Source organism: Arvicola amphibius, chromosome 2, assembly GCF_903992535.2.
Source record: "Arvicola amphibius chromosome 2, mArvAmp1.2, whole genome shotgun sequence".
Taxonomy (NCBI): Eukaryota; Metazoa; Chordata; class Mammalia; order Rodentia; family Cricetidae; genus Arvicola; species Arvicola amphibius.
The window spans coordinates 79908906-79922103 of record NC_052048.2 but is presented as its reverse complement, the minus strand read 5'-3'; positions in this window follow the sequence as shown (position 1 = coordinate 79922103).

Below are 13198 nucleotides of genomic sequence, written 5' to 3'. Positions count from 1 at the left end.
TGTCATGGGCTAATCTCACCCCATTCCCAACATGATGGCTGCAGTTGGTCATGGAACTGCATTTCAAATATGGAGAAAGGGGCAAGAACCAAAGATGTTTTCCCTGTCTGCTCTGTCTTTCCATTCACAAAGAAACTTCCTGCCAAAGGCATTATGAAACACTTATCCAAAAACCCCAACTGACCAGAACTAAGTTATATGCCATTCCCTAACAAGAGTTAAGATATTCATTGTAGGTGGAAACTGCTTGTTTGTTTTCCAGCTGCTCAGACCCAAATAATCACACAGAAACTATACCAATCACAACACTGTTTGGTCAATGGCTCAAGCATATTTCTAGCTAGCTCTTATATCTTAAATTAACCCATTCCCATCAATCTGTGTATCATCACAGTACTGTGGCTTATTGAGTAAAGTTCTGAGTGTTTGTCTTCTTCGGCAGCTACATGTGTCTCTTTGACTCCATCTACTCTCTCTCTCTTTCTCTCTCTCTCTATCTCTATCTCTGTTCAGATTTCCCACCTGACTCTGCTCTGCTAAGCCATTGGCTGAAACAGCTTTATTCATTAACCAATGGTAATAAAACATATTCACAGCATACAGAGGGGAATCCCACATCAGATCATAATTTGCCATGGCCCTCGTAGACCATGACCTTCTATGGTCAAAGAGTCTCTGCTTGCTACCTCAGTAAAACCAGAGAAGGGTGTGAAGATGGTGGGTGAGGAGACAATGACCTGTATCTGCCTCATGTGCCCATTCCTATTGGCCCCTTCTTATCTGTAGCATTTGAGTATAATCCTAAAATTAATGCCCCCGCCCATACACATACACATAATGGATCTGAATTCTACAAGGACAGCAAATCAAAGTTCCAATCAGCATACTTTTGTTCTGAAAAACCTATTTTTTATAATCCATAAGATTGGTGAATGAGAGGCTGAAAAGATGGCTCATAGGTTAAAGGTACATGGAATGCAGTTTTGTTCCCAGAATCCACATTTGGTAATTCACAACTGCCTATAACTCTAGCATCAGGGCATAGACTTTCCTGACCTCCAAAAGGGCCCACATGTACGTACACAGAAATAAATAATGCACATAATATAACATAAATAAATGCAAAATAAATCTTTTTATTAATTTTTAACAGAATCTTACTATATATACTTGTCTGCCTGACTGGACTAGAACTCTCTATGTAGTCCAAGCTAGTCTTGAACTCACAGAGATCAACATGCCCACTGGGACTAGCAATGATAAATCACACTTGACAAGATAAATATTTTTTTTTAAAAAAATGGTAAATGAATGTATCTTTGTGTAGAAATATTGTTTATATTAGATACCTTTTTTTTTGTCTCCTCTCCTAAACTAAAGTTAACCTACAAATGTCTGGTCTCTGCTTTTTTTAACAAGAATACTTCTTTAAGTGTTGGTTTCTTTGCTGGAGGCCCTGCTTGGTTGAAATCTCAATGGCAAGGTTTTGTGTTCCATCTTAAGCTCTCAGATGTGTAGAAGGAGCAGCAGGCTGCGTTCCCGCCTGGCTCCCACACGGCTAGCTTTACACCCGAAATAACAACACACAAATTATATTCATTTAAACACTGCTTAGCCTATTAGTTCTAGCCTCTTACTGGCTAACTCTCATATCTTGCTTTAACCCATTTCTAATAATCTGTGTACCACCACGAAGTGGTAGCTTATGGGGAAGATTCTAACCACCATCCGTCTTGGGTAGGAGAAGCATGGTGTTTTCCTTACTGCCTTCTTTTTCCCAGCATTCTGTTCTGTCTTCCCTGCCTACCTATGTTCTAACCTATCAGGCCAAGCAGTTTTCTTTATTAATTAACCAATGAAAGCAACAGATAGATAAAAGACCCTCCTACATCACAGATGTGAGGGATGGGGGCACTACAGTAGCCATGAACCATGTGCACTCACTCAGCCCTGGAACTATGGGATGCATGAGTTAAACTTTAAATCTTGTTAAGTTTTAACTTATTTAAATTTAAATTTTTATTCAACCTTAACTATGCTTATAATAATTCGGGTATGAGAATCTCATCTTCAGCCACCCACACTGTGAAACCTTAAATGCAGTTCAGTCTACATGATGAAGGTTTGTTAAGTTGGCTGAGATTATTGTATGTGTAAAACTATCAAATTCTGTGTGGAAAACAGTTTAAAAAAAAAGATCAATTGTATTGGTTATTTGTTGAAATGGCAACATTTCAAGTATACTTGGTCTATAAAATATATTAAAAATAATTTTACTTGTCTTTCTTGGTTTCTGTTGTTTGTTGTTTGAGACTGGGTCTCTCTATGTAACACTGGCTGGCCTGGAACTTTGTAGACTAGGCTGGTGTCAAACTCACAGAAATTTGCTGGCCTCTACCTCCTGAATGCCATGATTAAAGGCATTCACAGTCATGCCTGGCTTCTTCGCTGGTTTTTAGAGGTGGCCAATAGAAAATGATAAATCAGTCACACATGTGGCTTATTTCTCCTTCTCTTGGAAAGCACTGCCAGAGTACAAATGGGTCACTACAATGTTTGTGGAATGAATGCATGAGTCTGTCACATAAACTCCAGACTAGAATCACAGGATTCCTGATTTCCATGTCCCTTCCTTCCCATCATTCCTTGCAGCCTCTGATGTCATATGTTAGCTTCCTGGTCATACTGGCATATTCACCTACAAGACAGGAACTTTGCTTGTGGTATTAAGCTTTGAAAAGTGTCAGAGGAGGGAGGGGAGGATGTGGAGGTTGGGGGAGAAGTGCCTGTGTTGAAGGCCTATAAAAGGCACAGCTTTCAGGAAACTGAACATTTTAATGGAGCAAAAGTCAGGAGGTTAATTCTCAGGTAACCCTTTGGTTTCAGAGTTTGCTGTTTCTGGTGTCCATGATGACAGCTCCAGTCGGCTCATTGGATGTGCTCGTTCTGATAAGTGTGCATTTCTTTACTTCTGGGCAGATTCTCACTCCTGTTCCTCACTGTCCCCAAAGCAGACGAACCACCTTGGCTGTGTGACTACACCTAGAGAACAGAGAAATGTCACCACACAGCCTGGGCACCACAAGGGGTTTCCTGGGAAGATCTGCTCTATCTGAGCCTGCAGAGGTCACACCCCAGCTTCCAGGGGCAGAGCAAGCCACTGCTCTCCAGATATATGGAAAAAGGATATTATTGAAATGCTAACAGTGAGTCACCGATGGCAAGATTAGGCATGGCTTTATTGTCTTTATACTGTAGTCTTAAAATGTGTAATTGTTTACTATTTCTAAAACAAAATTTTAGGAGATATTTGTGCAGGTGCACGATTTCCCTTCATGGAGCTAATTTTGAGGTATTCTTAACTCAGCCCCTCATTCAGCCTTTTTAGAGTTCCTTACTTATTTTGACTTTGACACAGTTGACTCTATCTTAAAATGTGAGCCAGTTCATAGCTGTTTAGGAGCTACTGGATGGGAACTTGCTTCCTGGTGTCATGTGGATAGAGGATGTTCCTCCCGACCCAAGCTATTGGGAAGATGTGTAGAAAGCCTGGGTGTGTGCTAGACCATACATCAGTGGGGCTGTTTACTCTGGACTTAACCTTCACAACTCTCTGTCTTATGCAGTGTTGTTGCTTAATACAATTAATTTAATGTGTGAATTATTTTATTTTATGTGCATTGTACAGGTGTGTACACTGCACACCACACCTCTAGTGGTCAGAGAATAGCTTTGGGATTGGTTCTGTCCTTCCACTGTGGCTTCCAGGCTCAAACTCCAGCTGTCAAATTTGTATGGTCAAGAGCCTTTAGCTCCTGAGCCATATAGCCATCAACATTTCTTTTCTTTTCCTTTTTAAAAGACTTTCATTGTGTATGTTCATTGGACATGGCACTGTGTTACAAAGGATGCTCGCACACAAGTATACATGCAATATTTGGGTGTACTTCCTTCCTGTCCCCCCTCCATTTTTGGTTCATCCAGTCTCCTCTGGATGGATTAATTCCTCTGGATGGCTGCTCTTCTACTTTCATGTCATATGTACATATATGAACATTTCCTTTTTAATTATAATAAAATATGTGTACCATTAAATGCCTGTAATCCTAGCACTCCAGAGGTGATGGGCAGAACAGTCAGAAGTTCAAGGTCATCCCTGAGATACATGATATTTGGTTTCAATAATGGTAATAATAATAGTAATTTGATGATTTAAGTGTACATTGACTCTATGGTATTAAGTATACGTACATTCCAATCTTCACTACCCATTTTCAGAACCGTCTGTCTATTGAGATATAACTTTCTATGTCCATGCTCCTACCCCAGCACCTGGTGACTACCATTCTTTCTGTCTGTGGAATTATCTACTCTAGGTCCCTCAAATGAGTGGAATCAGGGTCCTGTGGCTGGCTTATTGCCCCTAGGAGTCCTCAAAGTCCATCTTGTAGTCTCTGCCGGAACTGCCTTTTTCCCAGTCACTGAGCACTGGTTCTTGTCTGCCCACTGGGTGGAGGAGTACTTGGGCTGCTTCCACCTTTTTGGCTTCTGTGAACCGTGGTACTCTGAACATGGATATATAAATATCTGTTTGAGAAATTCTTTTTCTCAAAGCAGACTTGCTGGGTCATATGATTCTATTTTTCTAACTTTTGAAGATTCATCATATTATTTTCCATAGAAGCTGCATAATTTTCCCCACGTGGTGTTATTTTAATTAACACTTCTTATTTAGATTGCCGTCTTCCTGAGATCAAGCAGCCTTTTACATTCACTTCTCAATCTCTAGAGTGCTGTAAATGTTCATGTGTCTGTGAATGAAAACCACTCTTCCCAGGCACTCTGGGGGTTGAACGGCCTTTTCACAGGAGTTGCCTAAAACCAGCAGAAAGCACAGATATTTGTTTACATTACAATTCATATCAGCAACAGAATTACAGTTAGAAAGTAGGAAAGAAAACAGTTTTATGGTCGGGGGTCACCACAACATGAGGACCTGTAAGGTTCTGAAGATACCAACATTAGCAGGGGTGTAAAATCATAGGATCTGAGTGCTGAGCCCAGAGAATGCCACAGTCTACAGATTAGCTCCTGGACGGTGGTTCTCCCCCTTCCTAACACTGCAGCCCTTTAATTCAGTTCCTCATGTTGTTGTGCCCCCAACCATAAAACTGAAGAAGATATCATAAATTAGAACGATCTCCCATGCTTCCTGACCACTGGAATTAATATTGTGAAAATTACCATCCTACTATAGGCAGATTCAACACAATCAAAGGCAGTCTGCAGATTCAAAGCAATCCCTAGCAAAATTCAATTCTTCAATTCAATTCTTCACAGACATTGAAAAAAATAGTTTTCAGATTCATATGGAAACATGAAAGAAGCTAAGATAGCTAAAACAATCCTGAATGGTAAAAGAACAGCCCAGGAGAGGGATCGCTGTCATACAATTCAAGTTGTATGATAGAGCTATAAGAATAAAAACAGCAGAGTACTAATCAGCGGTAAAAAACAATGACATCTTGAATTTTGCATGCAAATGGATGGAAACAGAAAACACTATCCTGAGTGAGGTAACCCAGACCCAAAAAGATGAATATGGTATGTACTCACTCGTTAGTGTATTCTAGCCATAAATAAAGGACATTGAACATATAATTCATGATCCTAGAGAAGCTAAATAGGAAGGTGAACCAAAAGAAAAACATGTAGTTATCCTCCTGGATATTGGAAGTAGACAAGAATGCCAGGCAAAAATTGAGAGCTTGGGGGTGGGGGTGTGGTGGGGTAAGGGGAGATGGGGAGAGCTTGGGGGAATGGGATGGTTGGGATAGAGGAAGAGTGAATATGGGAGCAGGGAAGTATATATCTTAATTAAGGGAGCCATTTGAGGGTTGGCAAGAGACTGGACTCTAGAGAGGTTCCAGGTGTCCAAGGAGTTATCCACAGCTTGTTCCTCGAGCATCTGAGGAGAGGGCGCCTGAACTGGCCCTATCCTATAGCCACACTGATGAATATCTTGCATATCACCATAGAACCTTCATCTGGCGATGGATGGAGATAGAGTCAGAGACCCACATTGGAGCACTGGACTGAGCTTCCAAGGTCCAAATGAGGAGCAGAAGGAGAGAGAGCATGAGCAAGGAAGTCAGGACCGCGAGGGGTGCACCCACCCACTGATACGGTGGGGCTGATCTAATGGGAACTCACCAAGGCCAGCTCGACTGGGACTGAAAAAGCACGGGATCAAACCAGACTCTCTGAACGTGGAAGACAATGAGGGCTGACTGAGAAGCCAAGGACAATGGCACTGGGTTTTGATTCTACTGCATGTACTGGCTTTGTGGGAATCTAGTCTGTTTGAGTGCTCACCTTCCTAGACCTGGATGGAGGGGAAGGACCTTGGACTTCCCATAGGGCAGGGAACCCTGACTGCTCTTTGGACTGGAGAGGGAGGGGGATGGGGAGGGGGGAGGGGAGGGAAATGGGAGGAGGGGAGGAGGTGAAAATTTGTAATAATAATAATAATAATAATAATAATAATAATAATAATAAAGAATAAAAACAGCATAGTATTAGCACAAAAGCAGACACACTGATTAGTGGAGTTGAACACCCAGATGTAAGTCCACATCTGATTTTTGACAAAGAAGCCCAAAATACACACTTGGAAAAGGACAACATTGTCAACAAATGCTACTAACCAAACTGGATGGCTGAATATGGAAGAATGCAGATACATCCATGTTTGTTTGATCAAAACTTAACTCCAAGTTCATTAAAGACCTCAACGTAAGGTCAGGTACACTGAACCTGATAGAAGAGAAAATGGGGAATAGCCTTGAATGCATTGGCACAGAAGAAGTCTTTCTGTACAGAACACCATTAGCACAGGCACTAAGACCAACAATAAATGGAACCACTTGAAACTGAGAAGCTTCTACATGGCAAAGAATACTATCACTGGATAAACTGGCAGGCCACGGAGTAGGAAAATATCTTTACCAATTATATATCCGATAGAGTGTTAGTATCTAGAATATGTAAAGAACTAAAAAAAAAAACACTGAACATCATGAAAATAGATAATCCAATTTAAAAATGTTGTATGTAACTAAGCAGAGAATTCTCAAAAGATGAAACACAAAAGGCCAAGAAAGGCTTTTAAGATGGGAAATGCCGATTAAAACTAATTTGAGATTTAATCTTATAACCAACACCATGCAAAAGAGCTAGCCCAATGAGCTCAAGGAATTCTAATGGATAATGAAAAAGTCAATGTTTCAAGCTACAAAGTTCTGCAATGTTTTGTTATTCGAAGTATTAGTCAGAATTCTCTAGAGAAATGTAACCGATAAATGAATGAATATATAACTATATATTTATATGGGATTTATTAAAGTGTCTTACAGGCTATGGTCCAACTAGTCTAACAAGGGTCATCTACCAATGGAGAGTCTAAGAATCCAGTAATTGTTTAGCTCAGGAGTCTTAATGTCTCAGCTGGTCTTCAGTATGTGTTGTGATCCCAAAGAACTGGGCTCTAATGCCAGTGAGGAAATGGACTTGGCAGTGAGAGAGAGAGCTAAAAGACAAAGAGCAAATGCTTCCTTCTTCCATGTCCTTTATGTAGGCTGTCTTCAGAAAGTGTGGCCCAGATTCAGGGTGGATCTTCCCACTTCAAGGGACTTAATTAAGAAGAATCCCTGCTGGGTGGTAGTACCAGATGTCTCTAATCCCAACACTGAGGAGGTAGAGACAGATGGATCTCTGAGTTCAAGGCCCTCCTGGTCTACAGAGAGTTCCAGAACAGTCAGGGCTACACAGAGAAACCCTGTCTAAATCATCCCCTACACCACCCCACCCCTGCACACAACAAAAGAGGAAGAAAGAAAGAAAGAAAAGAAAGAAGAAAGGAAGGAAGGAAAAAGAAACTCCTCACAGGCATGCCTAATCACTTGGGTATTAATTTCAGATGTAGTAAAATCGACAACCAAAAATAGCCATCACATCAGTGACAAATATCTGAAACGAGAGGTTAGAAGATAGACCAAGGCCACCCATCTCCTAAGTGGAGAGTCAGAACTTAAGGCCAAGACTTTCTAAGTATATTGTCCCTCCTCTGACGCTGCATGACCAGTCTATAAGATTTTGAAGATACAAACATTACTAGCAGGCGTGTAAACCATTGGATCTGAGTGCTGAGCACAGGAAATGCAGCAGCCTATAGATAAGCTCCTGGGACAGAAGAGAAAGATAATTATCAACCCAGCTAAAAACCCTATGACCTACAAAGGTGACCTCCCTGGGAGATATGTTAGTACAATAGTGTCACAAACATTGTAGGGGTAACCAACCCCTTTCTGATTGTATTTAAGGTCCATTCCATGACATGAAACCCATTCCTGACATTGCTAAAGTGACTGAGAGTCTGAGACTAGATAGGCCATGGACCTAGGGAAAAACCAAATACTACTGTTCTAATGAATAAGAGTCACAATAAAATGACTCCTAAGGACACTCTGCTATACCCAAAAATCAGTATCTTGTTCATCCATCAGCAGAGCTTTCTCTTAGAGACCCACATCTAGGTAAAATTCAGAGAGTGAGAGACTTTGAAGCACTCAATCCTAAATGGGATGTCTTCATCAAACCCCTCCTCTCAGGGTTCAGGGATCCGTGAAGAGGAGAAAGCAAAAAGATTTTAAGACCCAGAGGTGATAAATGACTCCAATAAAAAGTGTCTTCCAGACATATGACTGATGTACACAGGAAGTCACAGAGACTGTGGTAGCAGGCACATGTTCAAACTAGATGTTGTCCTGGTGCTGAGAGGGAGAAGTCAACAGGTGCTCCCACCCCTAACCAAGAAGCTATCTATAAATAATACCCACAGAGAATAGAAATGTACTTTTCTTCAATAAACTCTCACTGGGTGTATTAACAACATGCTCCTTGGTAGGTCACATGCCCAGGCCAACACAGAAATGAACGTGGTGGTATTTACCTCATTTTGCTTTGTTTGGACGTTTTTTTTTTTTGTCTTGTTGGTCTTATGTTTGTATGTTTTGGTTTCTGTTTTGTGTTTTCATGAGGTTTGTGATTGTGATTTGTGCCTTTTCTTTCTTTTCTAAAGAGAAATAAAGATGTTATCTCAGGTCTGGCTATGAAAGTGGCCCAATAAAATATTGTTAGAAGCCAGGGATGGTGTTGCACAATTTTAATTCCAGCCTTCATCAGGCAGAGGCAGGGGGATTTCAATGAGTTTGAAGGCCAACCTGATCTATAGAGTGAGACCTGTGTAAAACAATAAAAATTAAAAAAAAATTCTTGGTTATAGCTTTCACTGTCTGGGACCAGTCTGGCTCCTAACTGGTGATGTGCTTGGAGTGTGGCCTTACCATCCTAGATAACTGTCCTCATTTCAACTTGGAGAAGTCTGTTCTTAGGACTTTGCTGTCCTTGGCGTCCAGGGTGACTGCAGGGTTAGGACTTATCTCTGTGCCTTCAGCCTTGAAGAGGAACGAGTAGGTCAACTGAAGAGTCACTCCTTGAGTGATTATCATGCCTCTGCAGAACAAGCGGGAGTCTGAGCCAAAGCAAAGGAATCAGACAGAAAATGAACTGAGCAAAATGAGAAATGAGAAAGGGGTGGTCAGTGGTGTGAGTGAAAAGCGACCCGCGTTCAGACTGAAGCGAGGCAGCGTCATGATAAAGCGGAGCACAGCATGGAGCCACAGCCAGGCAGCGTCCAGCGAAATAAGTTGCATGCAGTCCTCTTTGTCTCCATAGCTCCTTAAGAGTGGCCTCTGAGGAAAATGTTTAGTATTTTCTTGCCTCTGCTTCCATTTGAACAGTGGTATTAATTATACTGGGGAGAATTTAGTTCCGATCAGCATATGTAACGACCATTCCTTTGGAAGGACTGGCACAGGTGACTCCATTTTCGTTTTGGCTTTCAAATGACTTCTTGCCAAGTAGCAGAGGATCGTCCCCATTTTGCAGTCCTGTTTCAGCCTCGCAAGTGGTAGGACTGCTTGCAAGTGAAGCCACCATACCCAAGCATCACTTTGTTCTGACAGTTCCTCCCTTGTCGCTTTCCCTGAAAAACGTTGCTGACCTTTTAGGTTTGTTGGCCCCTCGTTCAGCACTGAGAGCTGTCCTTGCTGTGCTGGTCTGATCCCCGGGAGCCGGGCGGACGGTAAATCAATGCCACACTCATCAGTTAAGAGACCCATTATGGATTCTTCGTTATTTTTCCATAGGCTAGAAGGGGATGCATTTAAGCTAACACTTCAGTTTGTTAAATGGTCATTACTGTATTCATAATTCGTACTTCTTAGACAGATTTCACTTAGTTTTATTTTCTTAGAAAAGCCTTTTTTTCTGGGTTTCAAATTTAGTAGTAAAAAGTTATATGTGGTGTTAGTTTTCAAAAATTATTTATTTATTTTTACTGCATGTACATTGATGTTTTGCCTGCATATATGTCTGTGTGAGGGTGCTGGATCCCCTAGAACAGGAGTTATAGACAATTGTGAGCTGCCGTGTGGTTGCTGGGAATTGAACTCAGGTCCTCTGGAAGAGCAGTCAAAGTTCTCAACCCCTAAGCCATTCTCCAGTTTGTTGTTAGTTTAAAAATTAAGCTCTATATCTGCATTAATTTTTTATGCCTGATATTGCCTAGTAATCATTTTATCTATTTTTAAAATTAATTTTCTAGTCAACTTTTTTTGTTTGTTTTGTTGTTTTTCAATACAGAGTTTCTCTGTCTAACAGTTTTGCCTGTCTTGAAACTCACTCTGTAGACCAGGCTGCCCTCTAACTCACAGAGATCCACATGCCTCTGCCTCCCAAGTGCTGGGATTAAAGGTGTATGCTATCTAGTCAAATATTTTTAAAGGTTTACTTTATTGTATGTGTGTAAGTGTTTTGCTTGCCTGTCTATCTGTGAAGGTGCCTGGTGCCCAGGGAAGTTGGAAGAAGGTGTCAGATCTCCTGGAACTGGAGTAATGGGTAACTTTGAGCCATAATGTGGGTGTGAAGACTGAACCCAGACCCTCTGTAAAAGCAACTGGTGTTCTTAACTGCTGAGTCATTTCTCCAGTACCCACCCTACCCCCAAAGAATTTTTTAACTTAAAAAAAATCTGTAGCAATTTTTTTTTTCCATTTTAGCTTTCATGGTACTTGGGTTTTTGTTGCTATTCTTGTTTGTTTGGTGGCTTTATGTGTCTGTGTTCTAAGTTAGTGTTCAAAGTCAGGAGCTTGTGCATCCTAGGCAGACACTCAACCACTGAGCTACAGTGCCAGCCCAAGTTTGTAGTTTTCTCATTGGCTTTATACTGAGGTAGGGTAGAGGTTCCCTACCTCTACCCCAATTTCACTAATTTCTATGTCTGTAAAAATTTATTCACTTCTTACCTCTTGTTCTTATTTTGTTTTTTATTCACTATTTTTATGTCCTAAACAGTAGAATTAAGGACAGAGTTGGTTTTGTTTTGTTTTGTTTTGTTTTCTGGAAGCTGCTCTGAACCCATGTGTGCTGTTTACAGTGTGGTACATTTCCAAGTAGTTTCGTTCCTCCACAAACTAAGAGTTTTCTAGGAGTCTGTTTCCATATTTTAGGAGTGTACATATTCCTTTGGTTCATTGGTTAATTTCTGACTTTATTGTATTCGGTCAGTGAATGTGCATATAGGATGATAATTTGTTTATGTGTGACTATTTTCTTTAGGCACATATGGTTAATTTTAATTATATATATATATATATATATTTGTGCTTGTGTGTGCACTTCTACCATTGTTAGCCTTTGAGAGAGGCTATAACTTAGTAGCATTCAACATCGAAACTATTACTGCTTCATTGATTCAACGGCCTTTTTTTTGTACCCATGCATCCTAAGAATTTGGGAAATTTTAATACTGGGGGACAAGATTAGCGAAAGACACAGTCCTGTCCATGTGACTTACAGTCTGGTCACTGAGAGGATGGGGAATGACAGTCCTATCCGTGAATCACTTAGCCACAGGATGAATATGTTCTGTGAAGTGCGTTCACAGAAGCTGGGTCCCAGGGAGGCCCTCCTGACCAGAAAGCTGAAAGAATGGAAGAAAGAAAAAAAAAAAGCTGGGGCATAACAACATGCTGTGGTCCCTTGCAGAATACAAACAAAATTCTCTGAGATCTAGAAGCAGGCCAGGCTCCACTGGCACCCGTAACTGAGCGGCAGACCACATAGGCCTTACCAAGAGTCTTTGTTTTATTTTTTAAAAGGCACAGAGCCAGTGAAATGGCCCAGCTGGTAAAGGTACTTGTTACCAAACTCGACAAACTGAATCCGATCCCTGGAGATCATGGATGATGGATAATGGGGGAATGAGCCACAGCTCTGGTACTGAGGCCCTAATGCAGCCTCTGAAGGCTCCATTCAGATGGTCCCTTCTATTAGCTCAAGAAGGATGTGTTCTCATTCTCAGACATTACCAGAACCTGGTCATCTGAGTGCATCTGCAAGAGTGTCTGTTTTACAGAATCTTGGAGGCTCAGCACCCCGTGCACAGATGAAGAGACCAGCTAACTGGCTGAGCATAGTTCAGACTCAGGCTCACAAAAGAGCAAAGCCTATCCTCAAGCACGGGGACCTTTCTATGCTCAGGGCTAAAGATTGTGAGTCCAGAATAAACTCACTGAGTGTCCCCTGAGTGGGAGGCCTGGTGGCCACAAAAAGTCCAAAGGACAGAGTCCAGGTACGTGGGCGTGGGGAAGGAATGCTTTGCCACAACAAAGCAGAATTAACCTCGCAAACCTCCCCTCTCCAGACCCCTCTCATGTTCTGAGCGTGCTTGCACAAGCAATGGCCTCTCCCGGCTATCCACAAGCCAGTGCAGGGGACAGCCAGGTCCTTGGCTCTATTGTCCCTGTACCACTGCACTTAAGGGAGCTCTTATGGGTCCTCTTACTAATTCCTCTGAAGACACTTCTTTCCTGACCTTTATCCAGTCACCTTTTACACTATTCCTAGTATTGACCCTGTCAAAGCCCTGCCATGACCCAGACACCAGACAGACCCACAGAGGTGAGACTGATTAGGAACAGCCCAGACCCCCATCTGGGTATCATCAGAAAGCACTGTGACAGAATCCTAGGGGCCAAGATTAAAGCCAGCCCTGGGGGTTCTGCAAGACTCACAG